Genomic DNA, 26,320 nt, shown 5'->3' on the forward strand with positions numbered 1-26,320 from the left:
ACTTGAAATTTTGTTGAGTGAAGAAATAATTTCATTTGGTAAGTGACACAACTTTTGGCTTCTTTTAGCGGTTTCCCCCATTAAATGTTGGGTTTTGAAATTCTTGACAAGTAACAAGTCTTTGATCGCTTTCGATTGTCAAAAGTATTATTATATTTTAATCTTTCCAAGCTACAAACTGAATATGTAGTAAATTGATTTGTAGGTTATATTTAAATTTTTAAAAAATTACTTAAATGAGAACATATTTACAGTATGGCGTAGCAAATAATAAATACTTATTGCAATGTACAACTCACCTTAGTACTATTTGAAATTGTGCTTTATCTAAGTTGCTCTCACCATATGTTTAGCCTGACTTTTTTCTTAAAGTTGATCATTATAATTTCAATTAGAGTCATAATAACCACAATCACAATGAAACTTGAAATAGAATCTCCAGACAACTATTACCTATCTTCACTGTTACAAGTAATGAATACCGACCGTGCTCTGTAGTTACTTCATGAAACCTCAGTCGCCTAGGGGGGCTTCTTTTTACAGTTCAAGTGTAAATAAATAACGTATTCATCAGATTCTGTAGTAAGAGCCCCTCCACCATTAAACTCTTGTTACATTTATTCATTCATCTAACAGTGGTTCCAACGTGAGAAAAATTTATTAAATCAAATGTGATAATTTATTAAATGATAAGCTTTTGAAATCAATTTTCAGTTCATAAATTTTTGATCCGTTTGGAAATGATTTCACCACTAAAAAACCATGACGTAACTTTTTTTAATGTGCTTAAAAATAATTCCTAACTTAATGAAGAAATATTTTGCTCGTATAAAACTGTACTTTTGGAATCTAGAAAATGCAAACATTAATTACAGGTATTCTGAGACATTCTGGGTTCTACTTTAAATAAATGAGCCATTTTGGTACCAGTAATTTAATGTGTCAATTCCATTAATTAATTTACACAATTCTTACAGTTAAATTAAATTCTGATTCACTGTAAAATAATTTTTGTAATGTTTTGGCCCCATTACGTTCCTGATTCACCCACAGCCATTACATTTTACTACATATTTTAAAATCTTCAATTATTATTATTTTTTCACTTTGCGTCACAAATAACATTTTTCGCAGTCAAAGAACCTCCCAAAACGTTGGGAATGGAAAATTAATATCGAAAACCGTTCACGAATAGATAAAATTGTAATTTTGATCTTAAATATCTCGACTAATATTGGGGATATCGAAACATGCTTAACGTCTTTTTTCTCAGTTTTTTGTGTAGTGTTCATAATCACAGTCAAAAGCAGTGGTCCTTATGAAACCCTATCGGGTTTTTAGCCGTAACTCTGCCAAAAATAAAGATACAGCATCGGGGGTGAAAAATTTGAAAATTAGAACAAAAAAACCATATAGTTTACGTCGTAAGTTTTTTCGAAATTCTGCTTTCCTAAAAAGTTATCAGCGATTGGTGCGTTTTAAATGAATCACCCTGTGTATAATCAAATCTATGGATAAAAAGAGGCGATTTACTTAGATTATCCAAAATTCTTTAAAATATGGTCAAAACTAGAAACCAATTGTTCTCCAAAATGATTACTACAAAAATCAATATTTTTAAAAATATATAAAAGCTTAAGTTGGGTACATGAGCGTTGTAAGTATATATATTTTTAAATGAAGAAATATTAGAGTTTCTCCGAGATATCTTTGCCATCCCCAGACTGTGCACTCTAAGTTAAAAATTTCACTTTTGGCTAAAAGTTAGGGTTATCACCGCTTTCTTAATGATGGATAGTTTTATTTGAAAATATTTACTCTCAGCGCATTAAAAACAAAGTTATTTACTTCGGTTGCCTATTTGGGTCTTTCTGATTTTGTACTCATTAAAATTTATTTATTAATAAAGATAATTTATTAATAAAGTAATTAAAAAAGACTGGTGTGAATTCTCACATCTTTTTCTTACTAAAACTTATTTCTTACCTAAATTATTCAGTTTATTGAGTAATTATGTTTGTAAAACTACTCATTATTCAATTTTAACAATTATAAAGATAATTTATTAATAAAGTAATTAAAAAAGACTGGTGTGAATTCTCACATCTTTTTCTTACTAAAACTTATTTCTTACCTAAATTATTCAGTTTATTGAGTAATTATGTTTGTAAAACTACTCATTATTCAATTTTAACAATTATAAAGATAATTTATTAATAAAGTAATTAAAAAAGACTGGTGTGAATTCTCACATCTTTTTCTTACTAAAACTTATTTCTTACCTAAATTATTCAGTTTATTGAGTAATTATGTTTGTAAAACTACTCATTATTCAATTTTAACAATTATAAAGATAATTTATTAATAAAGTAATTAAAAAAGACTGGTGTGAATTCTCACATCTTTTTCTTACTAAAACTTATTTCTTACCTAAATTATTCAGTTTATTGAGTAATTATGTTTGTAAAACTACTCATTATTCAATTTTAACAATTATAAAGATAATTTATTAATAAAGTAATTAAAAAAGACTGGTGTGAATTCTCACATCTTTTTCTTACTAAAACTTATTTCTTACCTAAATTATTCAGTTTATTGAGTAATTATGTTTTTAAAACTACTCATTATTCAATTTTAACAATTATAAAGATAATTTTAATAATAAAGACAATTTTAACGAAACAATTATACATTTTTTTTTGAACTTTTTCAAAAGTGAGAAACAAAACATACCTAATTATAAAAAAAATAATAATTTACATAAATTTTTAAGGTAATAATAGAAATAAACTAAAATAATTATTAAGAAAAAGTCTGACAAAATAAAAAATTTACTCGATTGCAATACCATCTCTGACGAAGTAAGGGAATGTAATCACATTTTTGCCCTTACTAGTGACAGACAGCCCTTGAGTGGGCGGGTATCTCACCCTTCAACAAAACCTCCTCCGCAATGGCTAAGAAATCCACCTTGAGATTGCTTATCTCATTTCATCACCATGGAAGTCAGCTCTTTAAATAGTTCTTACTTTTTGCAGTCGAAGCACTGGCTAGAAGTATAGAACGTAACCATCTTAGAGCCCCCAGCTTTCTGGATGGTATTCTCGGGGTATAGCATATCCAGACTCATGTGCGAGCGTGGCTCTTTGACGGGGATTGGGACACGGTAGGGTCCCATTCTTTGAATGGGACTGACGATCGGCTTTACGGGCCACTTTTTCTACATCATTCCGTCGTTGATTTTATGGCCTTTTCCTGGGCCACCTTGTTTTACTCTATTTCCGTTCAGCTCTTAAGCTACCTTACTTTACAAGGCCATTACATAACATTGCGCACAATTACCACGTGCTCCCATCTCCTGTGGCTAAGTACAGAAGAACTCAGAAGAAGCACCTCCCTTTTTTGGATCGAGGCCATCCGCTTTCGGCACTTTTCTTGTCTACTTCATCCCATACTTCGCACCCGTAAAGTAGTATAGCATTCATTACTGACAGCAGACGGCGTTTATTCACCGATTCGGCGCCATTAACTTTAGATATAGCAGCGCCTTATTGATTTTAATAATAACAATTTGAACAATGTTTAGCAATTTACTGCGAATAATATTAATTCATTTCAATTTCATTGATTTTTCAGAAATTGCGGAAATATTGAATTTCGTGAGTGAAACGGGTGTCCAATTTGATAAATCTTTTAAACAAGTGGTTTTGGTTTATTTTACAAAATTCCGGCATACTAGATGTGCGTTACAGTGTTTCCGCGGTGTAATAAGTGACATTGATGAAGGAGCATTTCTACTAGAGGAGAAAGGAATCTTCGATGGATATGCAAGAGATTGACACATCGTCCTCTCTACAGTTAAAGCAAAAAAAGGTAAATTGCAGTTGCAATTAATGTTAATTGATATTAATCTGTAAGTTGTCGTTATAATTATGAATTCAAATTTTATTTCAAAATTTAAAATGAGGCGCAGTTAAAGTACTGATCCATCATCTCATTATTTCGCATAATTATTATTCCATTAAATTTTCTAGAAGCTTTTGTCCAAACTGAATTCTTCTCTAGGGATTTTGGTAGCGTTTCATAGAATCCTTGAACAAAACCCGAAGTATAAACTAATTAACAACATTTTAAGGATTGTGATAATATTTTTTTTAAAATGTTTTTGTAGAAATTTACGATATTTTATTAAAAAGAAGTATCGTAATTGATTTTAAGAAATTCCAAGGCTTTTAATTGTTCAAAATTCTACTTTTCAAATCGAAATAGATCTATTAAGTTAAAGGTGAAAATGGAAAAGTGTTTTTCCTATTCGTACAAGCCTCTTTCACCTGTCTGATGTCACAAACGAGCGAACACTATCCAGATTCTGGTATTTGTTTATAGAAGGTTCTGGAGGGCGCCAGTAACCTTGAATGTGAGGCTTTTAATTTTCATAGAATATCTGTATTACGTGAAGATACAGTATCATGAGCGGTACATCATCATCAAAATGGAATTTTTTTGGGGGGGAAAACAGGGTTTACTGTTATTTTTCAATGTGGCACTTTTCTATCTGTTAATATGACACTCTTTAAGTTTCCAAATTCTCTTTATCACGTTCTCTTTCTAAATTAATAAAAGATTTATGGTCAGCATTTCATTAATACAGAACTTTTCACTAAAACAAAAGGTACATGAGTATAATCGTTACATTTCCATTTCGTGTTAATACCATCCGCAAGACTGCATTAATCAAAATGAAAAGCCGCTGAAACCGATGAGCGGTTTTCCCTTTTTTGAACTCCTGAATTGAAAAGCATTACTCCTAAATCAGAAATAACTTGTTGTAACATAGCAAAAAAGAAAAATTGTGTTAGCAGTAAATCTATTAGCTACATATAATGTAGATTCAATCAGTTAACACTGCATTGCCAAACCAGAGTGCATTTGACTCCAAAAAAAAATAGGAATGGTCTCTGTTTTCCCCACATCTCATAGCTATCCCGAAATGCTCTTAGATATGCTATCCCCACTCCCTCACCATTCGATAGTCACGAGCTGAAGACCATGGAATTCTTAGTTTCGTTTTTGCAGGTTAGTTTACTTGAATCATAAGAGTCATTTCGACTCCAGATTAGCATTACATGTAAATATATCGGAGTCATTTCCACTCCTGATTGGTAATATAAGTATATTTTCTGTTATTAACTTGACTCCAGATTATTGCCTAAATGCTTATTTGATAAATTTACATAATTTTCATAGAAAGTATCAAGGCCAAAAAAGCCTCTTTCTAGAATTGATTTTCTGTCCGAATTGCAGCTAAAACTTGCAGCGAATTGGGTAATTTCCTGATCCGTGTCAACAGCGCACAGTAATTGGAAAAATAGTGAATGTAATTAAAAAAATGAAAATGTCCCTGATCAGAAGGCAGTCCAATCAGGATTCTAGAAAATACTGAAATTACTGCGATCCTAAGTTGAAGTTAATTCCTTCTGCGCCGATTTGTGGACAAAATTTGTTTTTTCGTTCTTAATTCCTCATTCTTTCTCATCCTTTAATGCAAATTTTATTATTAAAATTGAAATCAATAAAAAAAAAGATAAATTATGGAGTCAATATGACTCCACATTGGCAATAACTGATTAAGTTCGAGCATTGGCAACGGAGTGTTAAGTGACATATCTTTCGAGTTATTTCTACATTCGCACAGACTAATTCTTAATTTCATGGCCATAAAATTGAATTCTTTAAAAAATGTCTGCGAACAAAAAAAGCAAAAAACAAAAACAGAATAAACTGTGGAAGGTAACTAAATATTGTAAAGAAGAAAACAATTGACGCTTGTTACTTTAGAAGCTTATACTCATCTTAAATCAATAAAGAAACTGGAGCGTCACGTTTCCCTCTAAGTGGCACTTCATTATACCGTCTTCTCCTACCTGGTTAATATTAAAAGCAACTAAACATTACAACTTGGGAAATTTCTAACTTAGAGGAAACGGATGTGAAAGAATGTTTTCGAATTATATTATCATAATTTGTTACATTAGTTAGCGTTTTAGTTACAATTTGTGTGACAAAAGGAATGTTAAGGTCAGTGTGTATAGTCAGGTTGGAGACATAAAAAGGAGCGTGTATAAGGGCTTAAGCTAATAGTTCGAAGTATTTTAGATTGTAGCGATTGAATCCTTTGGAGATTGGAGCGTTTGCAATGCCCACAGCTCTATTCCATACGCCCCGATGGGTTTCAAAATAGAAGTATAAATCAGTCTTTTGTTGTCCAGAGAGAGTTTTGATCTATCGTCTAAGAGTCTTTTAAGTAGTCGATAGCGTCTGTTTAGTGCTGTTCTTTTTTAGTCTAGTGTGGGGGTTCCAATAAAGTCTTCGGACTAAGTAAAGCCCAAGGTAGCTATTTAAATGAATTATTTTATTTTTGTCTAAAAACTGGTGAGAAAATTGAACACGACTCTTTCTTGCTGCAACTTTTTGTTCTTTTTACGATGCATCTAAGACTGTGATGGCGAACCTTTATCAGTGGTGATACGCGAACTCATTTGGGGTTGTAACGCATCGACTGAGACAAAAAATTATAATATAATTTTAAATATTCATTTATTAGTTATTAAGAGAATAAGGATCTGACAAACTTTCCTCAGATCAATAATCATAAAGTGGGGTCATTTAAGTAAATCTTTCTTCTACTATGGCAAAAAAATTATTTTTATATGTGACATAGCACCAGAGATAAGTTTGAGAAGTTTTTTCAAAGTTTTGGTACGCTGAGCTGAATAAGAACTGAATAATCGTTGATCTAGAACCACGATCTGCCCAATTATCTTCCTTCACACTTCACGATCCTCCGCTTCTTGCACCACGAGCTTACTTAGTTAGTCCTGTGTATCGTCCAATCCTTTTCTGGTGGTATGTATCTTCTGGTGTGCCATTCATAATTTTTTCAGGGCTCCTTTCTGGTTTCCATCCTTTCTGCATGTCCTAGCCATCTCATTCGACCTGGTTTTTTTTTGTTCTACATCGGCTACCACATAAGATTGCCTTGTAGCATTCTTAGTTCTTACCATTTTTTTTTTTCTGGTGGTTTTCCCAGATGGAACTATGCATTTTTCTTAAGACTTTTCTTTCTGAAACGTTGGGAAATTGTTCACTTTTTTTTTGTGTAAAAATCCAAGGCTTACTAGCTGAACTATTGAACTTATCATTGCCTGGTACTTCTACCGATTTTAGCATTTGTTGATAAGGTTCTGAAATTCAGTCTTTTTTTTTAAGAGCACTTTTAGATTTGTTGCAGCAATTCTTGATTATATTTATGCTACTGCATTGTTGTCCGCAGTGAATAGACTGCCACTTCCGGAAACACGTAATTGAGTATCCCGAAGATTTTCTTGGTATCTAACTCTCTTGATTCGTGCGAAGTTCTCACGACGGTTGTTATCATGGGTTACATAATCTTTTAATAAATTCATTTAAAGTGCGGTAGCTGAGCGGTTAGAGGCGAGGCCTGATAAGAAAAGATGTTATTGTTAGTGCTGGGTTCGATTCATGGTGTAGGCCTTAGGGTGTTATTTAAATGTTTAATATGATATAATAATAGTAAAGTATGTTTGCTAGTTGCCTCCATCTACAGCGCCTAATTTAGTTTTAGATATAAATCCTGCCTGAAAATTAGGCATTACTTTACTGCTAAAGTTGTACGATGTATTCTCACCAGTTAATTGTTATTTAAAGTTCCCAAAATTGAGTTAAAAATTGGAGATAATTGAAAGCCTAAATATCGTAAAGTAATTTCTATCCTAAAGAAACAAGGTAATGGGTAGGAAAAAACCCCATTGTAAATATATGTTTAAAACAGGTCTAATTTGGGAGGTTTTTTTTTTTTTGTATTGTATTGATAAGGGAGAATGTAAAAACAAGTTGAAGATGATATTGGAGGCGGCCGAGGTGGCTGGGCGGCAAGAAAAGGGCTGGTCTGGATATTCCAGCAGCCTCCACCGCCCGCAGCTCTCTTGCCTCATCGCCCGGCCACAGCACCGCCCCCAAACTGGCGCTGCTGTAGGTCAACGGCCTATTCCCTTTATTCAACATTCCTATAAACGTATATATTGTCTCTGAAATAATAAGTTTTTAAAAGTTATTCATTTTAATTTCTTTATAATTTTGCTGCTATATACTCAAGAAATTTATTTTTTTGGAATTAGTAATCTTGTAATTTCACCAAATGCTTGAAACTTTAAATTGATGCAACCTCCAACTGCCCTTTGTGTATTAAAATGGTTTTCCACAATTAGAAAATAAACTCACGGCTCCAACTATGACAAATTTTTTTTTTATTTTCCATAAAATAATTAAGGTGAGGTGGGATTCAAATAGTTCTTTCGCATATATAAAGAAAGCGTCAATGTCAGTTCACATAGATCCATCTGATAAAAAAGAAAAACAATTCCCTTTAATAATACAGAAATTAATGATACATAGATTCTTTTAAATCTAGTAGAGATTCTTTTGAATCCATTACAGATTCTTCTGAATCAATTATAGATTCTTTTGAATCTAATATAGGTTCTTTTGAATCTATTATAGATTCTTTTGAATCTATTATAGATTCTTTTGAATCTATTATAGATTCTTTTGAATCTGTTATAGGTACTTTTGAATCTATTTATTTCATTTTATTTAAAGTCTTTATTTACAAAATGTTATATACTTAAAAAATACAATAATCAAAATAAAACATCATCTCTAAAAACATAACCTTGGTCATAGACCGTTGGTGGATCTATTTGAATCTATTATAGATTTTTTTTGAAACTATTATAGATTCTTTTGAATCTAGAATGTGCCCAAATAATTTTTGAAATGTATGTAGCAGAAATTTTAAATAGATAAACAGATAAAAGGTTTAACTACTTTGACGCAGCATTTTTTCTTTTGTTTAAAGACATTATTTTTTTTAAAAAAAATCCTTTAAAAATTTTGAAATTACTTAAATTATTCAAAAAACAATTTAAGAAAATAAGAATTATGTTAAAAACTAATTAATGCAAACTACATCCAAGTCTCGGACTGAAATTGTAAATTAAAAATTATTCTATAAGACACGAATTATTTAATTTATCCAATTAATGGGAGCCAATTAGTGCTATTCAATAGTAAAAGCTTTTCATTTTTCTTTTAGGGTTTCCTTGGCGAAGAATTTCTTATTAATAAAACCCAACATTGACCCTGAAAGTGAAATATACGTATTTTCAATGACGCCCATATTAATACTTTTGACTATATTTGTAAATTTTTCACTGAATGTGCAGCTTGTAGTTCTGATCAAGAAGGCACATGCAGTAAAAATGTCCAGATCATATCCTTTGTTTTGAATGAACCATTATTAATATATATATATTTTTTAATTACTCTGTAATAAGCTTTAATGTGGAATTGACTCTTGATTTGTTAAATTAAATAAATAATATATAAATACGCGTTCAGACCTTTCTCTGTTTTTAGTTTTTATGTTATTAAGCTAACACTTGTAAACAACAGAAACGGAAATCGTGTACTTAAAATTGTTTTTATTGTTGTGCCAATCAAAATTTGCATTTCGGGCGATAAAGGTTTTTTCTTAATTTTGAACGGTTGATATACTTTGTCTTCCTAGAAGATGTTTAGGTACGTATAACAGTAGAATTAGAAAATTCTTATCTGCCAATCTGCATATAGAAGAGAAAAGTGTTAACACAATCTTTTAATCATAGAAAAAATATTTATATCGATAACATGCGCGTGACTTTAAACACCATCTGTGAACGGATTTAAATATTTGAGCCAATGGTGTACAGTCACGCTAGCAAACAATTAAACATTAGAATTGGGCAATATATTAGTAATTAATAGTCAGCAAGTATTATTCGGTGCTCTCTCACAGGCTTTTGCTTTAAATAAAATAATATTTTAAAAAGTTATGATAAATGAATCAATTTTTTCAAAAAAGTATGGTAGCATAGTTCTTCATTCTTAATGATGACTGATTTATAGTTTCAGTAGGATGAAAAAATAATTGCCATTTCAGTCGAGAAAAATTTCTTTGTCCATGAACAGACAAGACAGAAGACACACCAACCCTGAAATGTAATAGTATTACTTTCTAAACTAGCCCTGAAGATAACCTAGTCCCTAGGTCGAAAGCTCGGCAAAATAAATTTTAATCGACTGAAATGGCAGTTATTTTTTCATCCTATTATAGCATAGTTCTTTCATTTTGACAAAAATTCAGCAGATTTCGACAAATTTAGCAATGTTACCAAAAAAATAAAAAAATTCTCTTATAAAGGAGGATTCGCCCTACATTATAAAGAAAATTTGGGAATTTTATCTTTTATAGAAAAATAGGATTCGTAACAATGATTTTTTTGAACGTGATGAAAAACGTGTGGACAGTTTCAAATACTTAGGAACGCTTGTTACTGGTAATAATGATAATAGCAAGGAAATACTAGCGAGAATTATGGCAGGTAATAGGAGCTTCTGGTCCTTACAGAAAGTGTTGCGCTTTAGAACTCTGTCTAGAGAAGTCAAATTGCATACTTACAAGACGATTTTGCGACCTATTGTGATGTAAAGGAAGCGAATCGTGAACTCTTACTAAGGAGGATGAACGTTTACTCAGTATCTAGGAGAGGAAAAATTTTGAAAAGGATATATGGCCTTATTCAGGGAAGGGATAGATGGAGGATAAGGACCAACAAGGAAGTCAGTGACCTTTATGCTGATCAGGACCTAGTTGGCCTTATCAAACAATGAAGAATCAGATGGTTGGGTCACTTGGAACGACTGGGGGGGAGGAAAGAATAGCCAGAAAACTATTTCCTGGACATCCAGGAGGGGCTAGAAGGAGAGGGAGAGGCCCCGGGTGAGATGGCTGGACAATGTTGAGCAAGATCTAAGAGATTTGGGCGTAAGATGATGGAGAAGAGAGGCCCAAGAGCGAGGTGAATGGCATGATATTATTGAGGCGGCCAAGGTCCTTCCTTGGACTGTAGTGCCAAGCAAGAAGAAGAAGTTGGGTGTTTTTTCAACGTTACGCTTTTTCGTGCCCTTTTTGACGATCCACCCTTATACTTTGGCAACAATGTTGGGCTGATTTGTGAACATTTCCTTGTTTAATCAACCCTTATACATAACATTTTTTTTAAACTGTAAGTTTTTTTTCTATCAAGGGGATCTATTAATTCGCTGGCGGAAGTCCCATCCAAGTGCTGACCTTAGATATAACTAGAGCCTTTGGGACTAAGGGCGCCGTTTGCTTTGTAGTCTTCTCATAAAGTAGAAGAAGAATAATAAATAAAAATTGAAAAAAAGGAAGGCACGAATCATTTTCTTAAATTAGTTTTATTGGCATTTATCTAACCCTGACCTTGGATATCCGATTCATAATGCACTCGCGAGTTCGCTTTAATATACGGGGAAGAAATACTTGCTATAAATTATTAAAGGAAACAAAGACCCAAAATCTGCAGTAACTTTATTTACTATTAATAAATAAAGAAAAGTATCTTTTTAAATTTTTCTTTAAATAGAAAACACCGGATGTAGCTTGTTATTTGTATAAATCTTTTAAATTTTGATAATACAGGATGTGACGTATAAATTACGTAAAAGTTACTTAAATCATTGTGTTTTATTAAGTACAGGAAATATTATCATTTCCGCTTTCTTAAAGATTTTATATAATTTTTATAGAAACTACGGCGTATTCACGTAATTGGCATTTTCTATTTCTAGATAAAGAATCAAACATATCTTTCACTAATTTTCTCCTCTAGCTGCAGGATTTCCATCTCTTTTTCACTGCATATTTTATACTTCGTATCCCAAAGCTTTCTATACAGGGTGTATACGGAGGAGTGATCGAAACTACGGGAGGTGATTCTGCAGCTGAAATGCAACAAAAAAATATTCTATTCACTTAGGCCCGATTCTCAATAGTGTCGCAAGATATTTGCATTTTTAACTTTTCCATCGATATTCGCGTTTTTCACCATAAATACCGGCCGTAACATTTCTATCCTTTATCCTACAACAAATCTGCTTATTTCAAACGAAAGAGCATTAAATTTCCTATAAATCTGCGTAACCCAGAGCCTCAAAACCTTTCTTATAACAATGCAATTTTTACTTTAATGTCTAAAAAATTCGTTCTCGATGATTTTTGTTAAAATTTTCAACTGCATTTTCTCAATGGTTAATTGAATCAAGGAGTCACATAATTTCAGAAAAAGTTGTGCATTTATTGAGCTTCAAGATCATATGGATGTTTTTTGGTTTTTAATAAAACCCTACCCCGAACAGAGGGGTGTTAATGCAGAAAACTGGGATTTTGCTTAACCGACTTTTCACTACTAATTTACTCAAAAAATTAAGTTCTTACCCTAATCATAGTTTAAGAAGTCTTGCATATGGGGTACATTAAAATGATGTGTTGATTGCCTTTTATTTGATGATAAATAGTTTATTTAACAAGTGTAGAAAGTAGTACTTTTCCTCACGCGAGGCAGGGTTTGCACGCACGAGCGAGCGAAGCTAGGCGAGTGTAAGTGCAAATTGCCGAGTGTGAGGAAGATACTTTACTTTCGAGTTAAATATTATATTTTTTCTGCAACCATTTATTAACTAATAAAATTAAAAATTTCATTTTTACAGTCTACAAAAAGTAATTTATTTATTATAAACATTTATTGTTATATTACAATTATTTACATTACTTACGTATTTACATTACTTATTACATTTTCTGCTGTTTCTTTTATTGATGGAGGAGTGTTTTCTAAACAGGAATCACTAGAATCCATTTTAAATTTCTATAAGGTAACACTATAACCTTTTTAACTGTTATAATTAAAAATATCTAATTATTTATTAAAGTATTATTTTTATTTCTATATTCCTTTCAATTTTTATTTTATTTTTTAATATTCGTTTTTTAATTATTTAAATAAAATAAATTTAAATAAGCTTATTAGAGTTTTACAGAAAATATTTATGTTAATAACAAAACTTCTTATATCAAGGAAGCACAATAAAGTTTTTCCACTCACTAGTGAGGAAAGTGACACTAATGGGAATTTTTCCCCACTAGTGTGGGAAGTTGGGCATTACACAGCTGATTTTAATTGAGTAATGAGAACTTCCCTACATGGTTGCAGAAAAACAAATTAATCCTGATTCACCCACACAGCCATTACATTACTCTACATTCTTTAAAATCTTCAATTATTATTATTTTTGTTCTTTGCGTCACAGATAACATTTTTTGCAGTCAGAGGACCTCCCAAAACGTGTATTTCTGGTGGAAAATTAATATTGAAAACCGTTCACGAATAGATAAAATTGTAACTTTGATCTTAAATATCTCGACTAATATTAGGGATATTAGATCGAAACGGGGTTAACGTCATTTTTCATAATTTTTTATTTAGCTTTCATAATCATTGTCAAAACCAGTGGTCCTTATGAAACCCTGATAAGGTTTTTGGCCGTAACTTCGCCAAAAATGAAGATACAGCATCGGGATTGGAAAATTTGAAAACTAGACCTAAAAAACATATAGTTTACTTCGTATGTTTTTCAGAATTCCGATTTCCTAAAACGTTTTTAGCGATTCGTTCGTTTTAAATGGATCACCCTGTATATACCTACAGATAAATTTCTAAAATCTTCTATTTCATACATAAGAGATCACATAACGGGCACTTCCGATAAATATTCAAGATCGATTATTAGTGAGAAATAGTACTTTTTTCAGTGAAGATATTTAATTTTGTAACGCCATTTTTGGTTATAAAATTGCTTGAAGTTAATTAAATTAAAAGATAAAATAGTTCTAAATTAATAATAAAAAAGCTTAAATTTGGAAGTGTATTTGAGTGTTTTAAAAGAACGCGTGCATTCAGTGCGTCCCAAGAATATCATCTATCGAGTGTTTGAATAATTTTTTTCACTTCTCCCGCTCCGCCTCCTTTTCATGTTCCGGACAGCATGATTTAAAACATGTTGGACATAAGCCAAGATTTTGTGTTTATAGTATTTACAAGAAGGAAGCTATGATCTATTCATGTAAATAATCTTAGTGAAGGTGACCTAAATATTGTTTGTATCAACAATATTTATATTTTAAAAAGAAGAATTTATTACAATATGGACGCAATGTCCCATCCATCTACTCTCTAAGTGGATGTTCGCTTGTTACGAGAAATTGTTGCTACATAGTGAGATTGCTACAGAGTTTGTCACAGAGTTGTCTTCAAGATAAATGATATATTTTGTTGTTTTTTTTCCTGAGAGCTTTGACTCGTACACTGTTCTGATTTTTACTGGAATCTAGTTGACAAAGACATCAAAACGAAAAGCAGAGAATTCGAAATAGAAAGTCAATCAATGAAAGAAAATTAATTAAGTTAACTTAAATAAAAAAGCTCACAATCTGCCATTAAATATTCCGGGGCTTTATTAAAACTGTCCGGTAGGACCAGGGCCGGATTTAGATTGAAAAGAGGCCCTAGGCTATTCCACTTATGAGGCCCTGTTTTTAAGTTTGTAAATTGCATGAGAGATAATAAAATACATCACTTCATTGATACATCACTAAAACAGTGTTTTAGTGTTCACTGTTTTTAGAATACGAGAGTCGTTTGAAAAGTCCGTGCTAAGTCAAAGAGATAGCACTACTGGCGCGTAGCGAGGTTATGTTTAGTTAGTAGCATCTCTTGGAAGAACACACACCAAGTTTCAGCCAGATCGGTCTATTTCTTTGTGTTTGGCATTCGTTTGAATCGAGGAAGTCAAGTGATTTTCAAAAAATGGACGAAAAAGAATTTCGTGTGTTGATTAAACACTACTTTATGAAAGGCAAAACGCCTCAGGAGACTAAAGAGAAGCTTGATAAACAATATGGTGACTCTGCACCTTCGATTAGAACAGTTTATAAGTGGTTTCAAAATTTTCGGAGTGGCCATATGGGCACAAGTGACGCTGAACGTTCTGGACGCCCTGTTGAGGTTACTACTCTAGAAATCATTGATAAAATCCATGATATGGTGATGGATGACAGAAGAATGAAGGTGCGTGAGATTGCTAGTGCTGTGGGCATCTCGAATGAACGGGTACATAATATTTCGCATCAACATTTGGACATGACAAAGCTATCCGCAAGATAGGTGCCGCGATTGCTCACGCTTGACCAAAAACGAAATCGTGTGAAGTGTTGCAAGGACGGTTTGCAGCTGTTCCAGAAGAATCCGCAGGACTTTAAGCGTCGTTTCGTCACTGTGGATGAAAAATGGATACATCACTACACTTCTGAGACCAAAGAACAATCTAAACAATGGGTTACCAAGAGGGAAACTGCGCCAAAAAAGGCGAAGACCGTTCCTTCGGCCGGAAAGATTATGGCGACTGTCTTTTGGGATTCGCAAGGAATAATCCTCATCGACTATCTGGAAAAGGGTAAAACTATTACAGGTGCATATTATTCATCGTTATTGGACCGTTTGAAAACCGAGCTGCAAGAAAAACGTCCACGATTGGCCCACAAAAAAGTCCTTTTCCATCACGACAAAGCACCAGCTCACTCCTCAGCAGTTGTGGTCGCAAAATTAATGGAAATTGGGTTCCAACTCGTTTCACATCCCCCCTATTCTCCAGACTTGGCTCCCTCGGACTACAATTTGTTCCCCCAATATGAAGAAATGGCTGGCGGTAAAAAGATTTTATTCAAACGAGGAGGTGATTGCAGAAACGAATGGCTATTTTTCAGACTTGGACAAATCCTATTATTCGGAAGGGATCAACAAACTAGAGCAGCGTTGGACGAAGTGTATAAGCCTAAAAGGAGACTATGTTGAAAAATAAAAAAGGTTTACCCCAAAAAATTAAGTAGTTTTTATTTTTGCACGGACTTTTCAAACGACCCTCGTAGTGTAATTTTTAATATTACAAACTATTTGAATGTAGGCCCCTCTTGATCTTGAGGCCCTAGGCTGAAGCCTAGTTAGCCTATAGGAAAATCCGGCCCTGGGTAGGACAGTTAGTATAAGGGTTGATCGCCCAAAAAACTGCACGAAAAAGCGTAACGTTGAAAAAACACCCAACTTTGATAATTTTTTTCTCTTTTTCTATAAAAGATAGAATTCGCGAATTTTCTTTAAAATATAGGGCAAACCCTCCTTTATTTTTATATTCAGGAACAAATCTAAATGCCCATCTTTCTGTTTACTGTTAAAAACCATCTAAATTACATCTATCGATGCCAACAATTAGTACCTAATAGGTACCCAAAAAATTCTAATACATGAAATAAAGGAGAAAAAAATCTTTTTTTTACTAATAATGGGGGAAGCTGGGTTCAGAGTACGGGTTTCTCATTAGAATAATTAATTAAGAAAGCGAAAATTCAAGACATTTTAGAAAATATTAGAGCAAAATTAATAAATGAATTAAAAATAAAAGCCCAGAATAGTCAACACTATCCAATGTATGAGAAATTTAATTTAAAATGTTTTATACAAGTCGTTATATTCTCAAACCTTAAGCTGGATCATTAAATATAGGAGGCGATTATTGTATTTAAATAAATATTCTTTTTGAGATAGAGTTAGATTATGCTCATTGTGTAATCTAGAAGAAAGAATTGAGGATGTTTTTTATTTCATAGCTATTTGCCTAGTCCAGAATTTAGAGTTCAATACTTTAATAAAAAACTGTTAACTTATGAGGAATCTATTACAATCTTAAATGGGAATAATTGGATGGATTTGGTTAGATATTGTAAACGAGCCTGGGCATACAGATGCATGTTAGTTGAGTGAATTCAACTATTAGAGGCCAAAGATTAGTTTGGTTTAAATCTCAGATATTTTACGTTTATCTGTTTTCACTTTAACTTTAATAACTTCTGTTTGATGTCTACAATTAATTTTTTTTTCATTTTTTCTTAAATTATTTATTTGAAAATTGAGTCTTACCTACTAAGTATTCTATCCAATTTTAATTTTTTATTTTGTTTTCTTTTATCAATAATATGGTACATATTAAAGGAATTTAATTGCAAGGCAACTCACAGACGGTCCTCATGACCATGAGTAAGTCTTTTGCCAGAAAATTTGTATTTTGTTCAAACTTTGTAATACATATTTTAATAAACACATGATTATTATTATTATATTATTAAGTTAGCTTGAATGGAGAACGGTTAGTAGGAACAGTAAAAGCAGGGTAAAGAGCGTTGGACAAACAGACATAACTGATCAAACCTCATGTACGAACACATACAACTGCATATACACATACAAATGAAAGTGTTTTCGCTAAAATTCGGGCGCCTCTCCACCTGCATAAAATGCAACTCCAACTTTACAAATCTAAAACATTAGCACTAAACGGACAGAACCCTTAAACCAAGCGGTTAGAGGCTAGACCTGTAAAGCTAATATGTATTGTGGTACTGGGTTCGATTCCCCGGTCTTTAGGCCTTGGATTTTTATTTAATGGTTAATATCGAGAAATTTACAGTAAAGTATGTTTGCTAGTCGCCTCCGTCCGCGACACCTAATCGGTTGTTGGACGTAATAGGCCTGAAAAAACAGGTATTACATTACTGTATTTTACTTTTTATAGTTAGAACAGTGGTTCAAGAGATGGGCTATTAAACTTAATGAAAGCAAGTCTCTAAACATCACCTTCACTCTTCGTCGCATTACTCTTCCTCCAGTCTTCTATAACCTAACACCTCCACCAGTAGTGAACGTTGTCCGCTACCTTGGGCTTTACTTAGACTTTCTTGGAACCCTCACACTAGACTTAAAATAACAGAACTGAACAGACGCTATCGACTACTTAAAAGACTTCTAGACGACAGACCAAAACTCTCTCTGGACAACAAAAGACTAATTTATTACTTCTATTTTGAAACCCATCTGGGCGTATGGAATAGAGCTGTGGTGTTCAACCAAACGCTCCAATCTCCAAAGGATCCAATCGCTACAATCTAAAATTATTAGCTTAAGCCCTTACACACGCTCCTTTTTATGTCTCCAACCTGACTATACACACTGACCTTAACATTCCTTTTGTCACACAAGTTGCTAAAACACGATACAGTAAACTCCACTTCAACCTGCAATCTCATATAAATCTTCTAGCTCAAAATCTTTCTTCTAGAACTCTTCCTGGCAACCCGGACAAGGCGCCTTAATAGACAGTGGCCTCGTGATCTCCTCTCCAGTGTAGAGAGTGGCTAACCATATAATGTTTTGGAGTGTTACCACTGCGGTAACTTCTCCACTCGTATACTTCTGTTATTCAATGTTACTCGGTTATCACTGTTACTTATAGCGCTAACGCGCTAATTGTAGCATAAATAAATGCGAAACAAAAAACTTTTTACAGAACCCTTAAACAAGCTCTAGGTTTTATTAATTTTTAATACATTTTACAAAATCTTTTAAGATTCAATAAATATTTTGAATAGCACACATACTCGCCATTTAAACCTCCCGCAATCCATCAGCAAATGTAAAACGAGATTGGAAATATAAGTGAAGTCGAAATCTTTACACTAGACTGTTTAATCTCCTCTCATGATGGCCGAAAGCCCGTCAAATTAGTCATGGATACAATAAATATGAGTGTTATGATACAAATTATTTCCCACCGAACCTAACCACACTTTTAATCTAAAAACCGTTGGGTTTTTTTCCCCTCCTGCTGGAGGTAAACCATAAAAATAAGACCAGAACTTCGCTAGCCAGTCAGTTTAGTCTAAATTGTATCCAATATGCACGGTGTAGTGTCCTTAAGTTAGTTTGTCTAGCTCGTTATAACTGTCTAAACAAGACAAATATTTTATATTTGTTAGTTGTTCATATTTATTTTAGCCACTAAAATTAGTTAATTTGTGTTTCTAAAAAGTCTAAATTCTTTAGTCCATAGTTTCTAATTCTAGTTCTTTAAATAAATAACCGCACGTGCTCGCTAGCTGTTTCTAAAATACATACATCAAAGCAATCACTCAGTCACAAATACTTTTCGTTAATCAAGTTTATCTGTTCGTTCGATTTCTTACTGATAACATTTTGTTTAGAAATTAGCTCTAAATTCAGATTCATTCTGATCTGACACTCTCTCAACTATAGAAGCGTTTGGCAGAGCGTAAAAAGATCTCACAACTGGTCCCCCCAAATAATGCTCTAATTAATTATTAATTTCCTTACAAATTTAACGGAAGAAAACATGATAACTATAATGCAATAACTTTTACATATTATGTTAGAAGGAAGTAATGCGATTGGGCCAAATATTCGAAGTAAAATGAATGAACTGGTTTCAGAATTTTGTGAAGGCGCTAGAGATACTTGGGGACCCGCACAGCATAAGTGTATTGCGGTACTATGCTAAGATTCTTGCTCTTAGCAAAGAAGTTACTGAGATTGGCAAGGTAGCGAAAATATTTTCAATTGTTCCTAAAGATATGGCGTTGTTATCAATGTAATTTAGTTGTTGTTGGTGGTACAACTTTCGAAGCAGCGTACGCCACTATTGACTTGATCTTTCGACTAATTTTCTTTATTCCGCTTTTTTTTAAGTGGTGAGTCTTATTTGTTCCGTTGAGATTGATAATCTATATTAACATGCCATGAAATATATTTTTTTGGAAAAATCGCCAGCGTAAATCCATCTAAAGTTGATGAAGATTTTAAAAAAGGAATCTTCCCTTTTATTTTTAAACAATAAAAATGGGCAAATGAATTTAAACACGGTCGATAATTATTAATAATAATTATTCTAATGATGTTTAATTCTAATTATTCCAAAAATTCAGTTGTTTTAAGGGTTAATCGACAAAAACTGCCCGTAAAAAAACGTTGAAAAAACACCCAACTTTGACCATTTTTTTTCTTTTTCTATAAAAGATAAAACTCCCAAATTTTCTTAAAAAATATAGAACAAATCTTCGTCTATAAAAGTAATTTTTCTGCAACATCGTGAATCAAATAGATTTTGAGATATTATCAAATAAATTTCGGAACAGCGGTGCAATGTTTCAATTAAGAGTAATGCATCTTTACAGGTGTTGTTGGTTGCAAATGCACTGAAACATTTGACGAAATTGAATGCGTCTATTTCATTCTATTATCGAATTTTGAACAAAGAAATTAAAAGCATTTAGATAATAAGATCGAAAGCAGCCATTTAATCTATTGGCCTCTCAGGGACCATCTTATACATTGTTTATTAATGACAGTGTAGCCTGATATCCTTCTTTAATAATCCAATCTAAAATTTAGCAAGCTGTGGCACCTCCCTTAAACTGTGACTGAATAAAATATCAGGTAGATTTAGTTTTTACTTGGCGCAGTTATCTTCATTTTAGTTTTTTTTTTTTTTTTTATAGTATAATATTCAGCGCCCTAATTACTGGAAGAACCAGTATTTTAGTGAGTCTAAAAAACAAATCATACTGGCAGTGGCTGGGTTTTCTAAACTAATAATTGATAGGAGGGAAAGGGATTATGCGTCCAGCTTGTTGGATTACCACGCAAAGATCACGGGTTCGAATCCAGTTGATGGCCTTTAGATTTTCTCCTCCTAGGAGCTTCTTACACTGTCCGGTGATGGAAAATGTTGTCTGTAACGAGAGAACACTGTCCAGAGGCCGGCAGTGCACTGAAAAAAACTCCGGGCCCCAATAACCTCAGCTGTTGACGAGCCTTAAATTTAATTAAAATAATAACTTTTTATTCCTCAAAAACAATTTCGTTTGAACTTCATATTCTTCTTGAAAAACATTTCGATCTACAACTTTATTTCGAAAACTTATGTTTAAGAAAATTCTGGGAGCGAATTATGGTTACTTTTCTTCTTTTTTTTTGAAATTTCAAAGTAATTTAAGGGCCTAATCGCCTTAATAATACCAATAGAAATGCAATAAGTTAATAGAATTTAAATTTACTGAAATCCGGTCGATCAGAAGGGTGATTTTATTTTGTCACATAAATTGTGGTAAGAGAGAATCAAGTGGGTGTTTGCAACAGATTTTATTTTGTCTACAATGTGAACATTCTAAAATAACTTAGGAAATCTTAGTGATCTGATTGGTATTTAGAATTCAATGAGAGGTCGTAAATAACTTATTTTCACTCTTTCTGCTGCAACTAAAATTTTAATTGGCAGATATGTGAAGCTTTTTAAGTTGTGCTTAACTATAAATTAAGGGGGATAAAAACAAGCTTAATATTGATTTGTCTTATTTAATCCACAGAAATCTCAAAAAAATCCATTTATCCAGGAAAACGATAATAAATAATAGTTTTTTTTTTAATTATAAAAATAGCATTCAAACTTTACTGAAATGCTTAAAGTTGTTACTAAATACTTAGTAGTTAGCAAAAATAATAATAGTACACATGTCCAAATTTTGATAATTACAAATCCGAGAAGATTGAAGGCTTCGTGTATCCTGGCACAGTAGTGGACGTCGAAAATAATTGCTCAAGAGACATAGAGAAGAAAATTGCAGCTGCTGATAGTAGCTACTATGGGGTTAACCAGGCACCTCAAGTCCAGATTGAGTCTCGCAAGAGACAAAAGCCAAGATCTACAAAGGGCTGATGAATACCTATATAATTTGTACGGCTCACAATGTTGGACGCTTAAAAAAGACAGACGAACAAAAATTAGCTGTATTTGAAAGAAAAATCTTAAGGGAGATCTATGGGCCGCGGGACAAGTGGATGGAGTTTTGGAGGAAAAGTTGTAGCCAGGAGCTTTACGAAAAGTATAAAGATGTAAACGCCACGATAGCCGAGCGGTTAGAGGCGAGGCCTGCAAAGCTAATATATATTGTGGTACTGGGTTCGATTCCCGGTCTAGGCCTTGGATTTTATTTAATGGTTAATTTGAGAACAATTGTAGTAAAGCATGTTAGCTATTCACCTCCGTCCACGACACCTAATTTGTTAGTTGGACGTAAAACCGGCCTGAAAAAATAGGCATTACTTTACTACAAACGTTGTAAAGGCGATCCGGATTAGTAGACATCGATGGCTGGTACATGTGCAAAGGATGAGCGAAGTTAGAACGCCGAAGAGTGTAAAGGATTTCACTCTGGTTGGAAAAAGAAGAAGAGTTGGTAGCGACCAAAATCGAGGTGGTTGGATCAAAGTGGCAAGGATGCTTCCAAGTTGGGAGTTCCTAGATGGTGGTTGGCGGCCATGGTCAGAGAGGAGTGGAGAAGGTTGTTGCTGGAGGCCAGAGGGCTCGACCCAGGCTGTAGAGCCGAAGATTGTGTACCAAATTAAACGGAAATAATTGGAGTCAATTTTGAAAAAAAATCACTACCATAATGTTCTAATTTAGCTGATACAGTTAGAACAAAAGGCCATGGTAGCGACATCGTGCTAAAATTGAATTCGAAATTTTGAGAAAGAGAAAGTAAATTTGTTTCGTATTTTGTGCACCTCTAATATATATTTCCGGCATACATGTCCTAAAATCAGACATATTTAATTGAAAATCGGAATATAGGAAATATCTATTTGGAATCAGGAAGTATGGCCTTACAGAAAGGCACGACCACATCTGAGATCATTCAAATATCCTGTCAACCTTCTGAGAGTGTTCTCTCGTTACAATCTATCCTAGGTTAAGAAAATCAAAGAGCCAGCGGCTAGATTCGAACTCAGGATCTTAGCGTTGGTAACCACATAAATAATCCGTTCCCTCGATTACGGTTTTTCTTTTTGAAGAAAAACCCTATTTAGTCCAAGGATTATCTCTCAAAAACGTTTCTCTTTCGTTTTTTCTGATTTTTGTAACTTTTTCTTAAAATTATAATTTTAGTTTATATTGAAAAGAGCTAATTGCTAAATGTATTTATTTTTACAAATTACGAGGGTCGTTTGAAAAGTCCGTGCAAAGTCAGAGAGATAGCACCACTGGCGCGTATCGAGGTTATGTTTAGTTAGTAGCATCTCTTGGAAGAACACACACCAAGTTTCAGCCAGATCGGTCTATTTCTTTGTGTTTGGCATTCGTTTGAATCGAGGAAGTCGAGTGATTTTCAAAAAATGGACGAAAAAGAATTTCGTGTGTTGATTAAACACTACTTTATGAAAAGCAAAACGCCTCAGGAGACTAAAGAGAAGCTTGATAAACATTATGGTGACTCTGCACCTTCGATTAGAACAGTTTATAAGTGGTTTCAAAATTTTCGGAGTGGCCATATGGGCACAAGTGACGCTGAACGTTCTGGACGCCCTGTTGAGGTTACTACTCCAGAAATCATTGATAAAATCCATGATATGGTGATGGATGACAGAAGAGTGAAGGTGCGTGAGATTGCTAGTGCTGTGGGCATCTCGAATGAACGGGTACATAATATTTTGCATCAACATTTGGACATGACAAAGCTATCCGCAAGATGGGTGCCGCGATTGCTCACGCTTGACCAAAAACGAAATCGTGTAAGGACGGTTTGCAGCTGTTCCAGAAGAATCCGCAGGACTTTAAGCGTCGTTTCGTCACTGTGGATGAAACATGGATACATCACTACACTCCTGAGACCAAAGAACAATCTAAACAATGGGTTACCAAGGGGGAATCTGCGCCAAAAAAGGCGAAGACCGTTCCTTCGGCCGGAAAGATTATGGCGACTGTCTTTTGGGATTCGCAAGGAATAATCCTCATCGACTATCTGGAAAAGGGTAAAACTATTACAGGTGCATATTATTCATCGTTATTGGACCGTTTGAAAACCGAGCTGCAAGAAAAACGCCCACGATTGGCCCACAAAAAAGTCCTTTTCCATCACGACAAAGCACCAGCTCACTCCTCAGCAGTTGTGGTCGCAAAATTAATGGAAATATGGTTCCAACTCGTTTCACATCCCCCCTATTCTCCAGACTTGGCTCCCTCGGACTACTATTTGTTCCCCCAATATGAAGAAATGGCTGGCGGGAAAAAGATTTTATTCAAACGAGGAGGTGATTGCAGAAACGAATGGCTATTTTTCAGACTTGGACAAATCCTATTATTCGGAAGGGATCAACAAACTAGAGCAGCGTTGGACGAAGTGTATAAGCCTAAAAGGAGACTATGTTGAAAAATAAAAAAGGTTTACCCCAAAAAATTAAGTAGTTTTTATTTTTGCACGGACTTTTCAAACGACCCTCGTATATAACAATACTATTTTTATTTATTAAGTAAAATAAATTACAGAAAAAAAAAAAAATTATAAAAAGTCGGTGATAATTTTGAATATTGTTTACGTTACTCATTTGCCATGAAATAACTACTTTTAAAATCTTGCAGGGAAAAAACTAAAAATGAAATTCAAAATGTTTATTAAGTACTGCTAAAATTAAAAATCTATAGTTCTATAAAAGGAAGATATAAGATTATAATAAATTGATGTCAAACAAACAAAAGCAAATATCAAAAATCGAAATTACAAGGGATAATACAATACGATACTGAACCTGCCATTTTGAAACCTCAACTTACATTTTATTAGTTTAGAAAGTATCCACTTGGAGTATTTTGTGCCCGATTTTACTACCAAATTGTTTTACAATGATAATTTAAATATTGAAAATTAAAATTTGAATAGATTTGAATTAATCAAGGTATTATCATAAAGATTATTAAAAATATTTATTAATTGTTAGCGTTCAATTACTTTTAAATTCGAATTTAATTTTTTCGCTATAAAACAAAATGCTTTTTTCTTTTTAATTTTGTATCTACTCTTATAGCAATAAAAATAAAAATTTTAAACTTAAAACAGAGATTAAATCAATTTCAGTCAATCAAAATCGTAATAATTTTTTTTAAATTGGGTCGAAGTTTCAGACAAAAACGTTGATTGATAGAAGATTATTTGAATTGAATCCTGTTTCTTATAAATCAAATATTTGATCAGCTAGGGAAGGAAGTGCTATAAATACCCAGCGTCTCATAAAATTTCATAAATAATTTCAATACTTTTCAACCAAAATATTATTTGTCGCATGAAAAACGAAAAAAAAATCTGAGAAATTAATATTCAACGTAATATTTTAAGCATAATTTTAGACGAACTTAACGTTATTTCACATTAAAGTGTCGATACTTAAAACAGTAAGTTTGGATGTTTCAAAGGATTTAATTTAGAATGTTGGTGATTTTAAATGTGCTTTGGTGAAATAATAATGAATAAACTGGGCAATATTTAGAACTGATGTACATTTTGTTTGGGTAGACAAGAATCGCTTAATTCGAGGCAAATGTTTGTATTATTGTTTTAAAAATAATTTAAGAACGTTTCAGCCTTTGATTGTTGTCTTCTATAATTAAGTAATATTCATCTGCATTTCAAATTGTGTAAGCTTTAAAGAAAAAGTTGGACGTTTAGGTTGTCAGGTGAATGAGTTAAAAATGAAAATAGTTACTGTCTCGAAACACGCAACCAGGATACCATAATATGTAGTTATTGCAAATGGAAATGTACATAGGACTTAATATGTGGTTTTGAAACTCACATTCTTAGTCAATTTGAGTTTCCGCGAAGGAGGTGCTGAATTAAATCTTCCAAAAAACCCCAAATTGAGTCTTAACTTTTTTTAAAAAATATGCTTAAAGCTATTTCTAGTGAATTGTGGCTATAGCTTAACAATAAAAATGGCTATTTTTCGATTTTATGTTTGCAATCATTAAAGAATGTTTAAAATTACAAATAATGTTTCATTATACATAATTTAAAAAATTATTAAATCTGTTCTAAGATTCTGTTCTAGTTTTGAAAACAAATTCTTTATTTTATAATTTGGGAAAATACTTTTATATATTTTATTGTTGCGGCCAAATTTTTCAAATTTGTCGACCAAATTTACAATAATTTTGTTTAATTTAAAAATTAGTCAATTAAATTTTAGATTTTTTTATATTAAAAGAATTTCCTCTATTAATTGAATCCATGGAACTAGGTGGTCGTTTCCTGTTTTTTCAAATATTTCTTGTTCGAGGGTGTTCTTCTCAGTGTAGAGGTTAAAAACTGGAGGGTTATTGAAATGTTACTGGACTGAAATAGTGGCCAAGCCCCTACTGACTGCAGAATAGCAGTATAGAAGAATGACAATTCGAAACAGGACTAGTTTTCTGCGGGGAGAATACAGTAAAATATCGTGGGATAGGAGGAGAGAAAGAGATGATAGACAAAAGGGAAATCTGTAGGATGGTATTAGAGGGTGTTGGTCACGATGGACGGGAGTACCATGAAGGCAGGACGGTTGGTTGAATG

At 33.0% G+C, this 26,320-nt stretch overlaps 2 protein-coding genes across 5 annotated transcripts in view; one reads left to right on the plus strand and one right to left on the minus strand.

The window, feature by feature from the left end:
• Window positions 1–26,320, minus strand: part of Mid1 (calcium-permeable channel component Mid1) — a 150,398-nt gene that overhangs the window by 121,231 nt on the left and 2,847 nt on the right. The window contains exon 1 of one of the 4 annotated variants that reach the window (XM_074128385.1): window positions 300–469. The exons of the other annotated variants lie outside the window; for them this stretch is intronic. The gene's annotated coding sequence lies outside the window, so the exon portion shown is untranslated. Of the gene's footprint in view, window positions 1–299; window positions 470–26,320 lie in introns of those variants that run through there. 4 annotated transcript variants of the gene reach the window in all.
• Window positions 1–26,320, plus strand: part of LOC141454290 (uncharacterized) — a 215,025-nt gene that overhangs the window by 746 nt on the left and 187,959 nt on the right. The window contains exon 2 of the transcript XR_012458607.1: window positions 3,637–3,873. The gene's annotated coding sequence lies outside the window, so the exon portion shown is untranslated. The remainder of the gene's footprint in view (window positions 1–3,636; window positions 3,874–26,320) is intronic.

Source organism: Rhodnius prolixus, unplaced genomic scaffold (genome assembly GCF_049639745.1).
Source record: "Rhodnius prolixus isolate KJV_2025 unplaced genomic scaffold, Rpr scaffold_9, whole genome shotgun sequence".
NCBI classification, from domain to species: Eukaryota; Metazoa; Arthropoda; class Insecta; order Hemiptera; family Reduviidae; genus Rhodnius; species Rhodnius prolixus.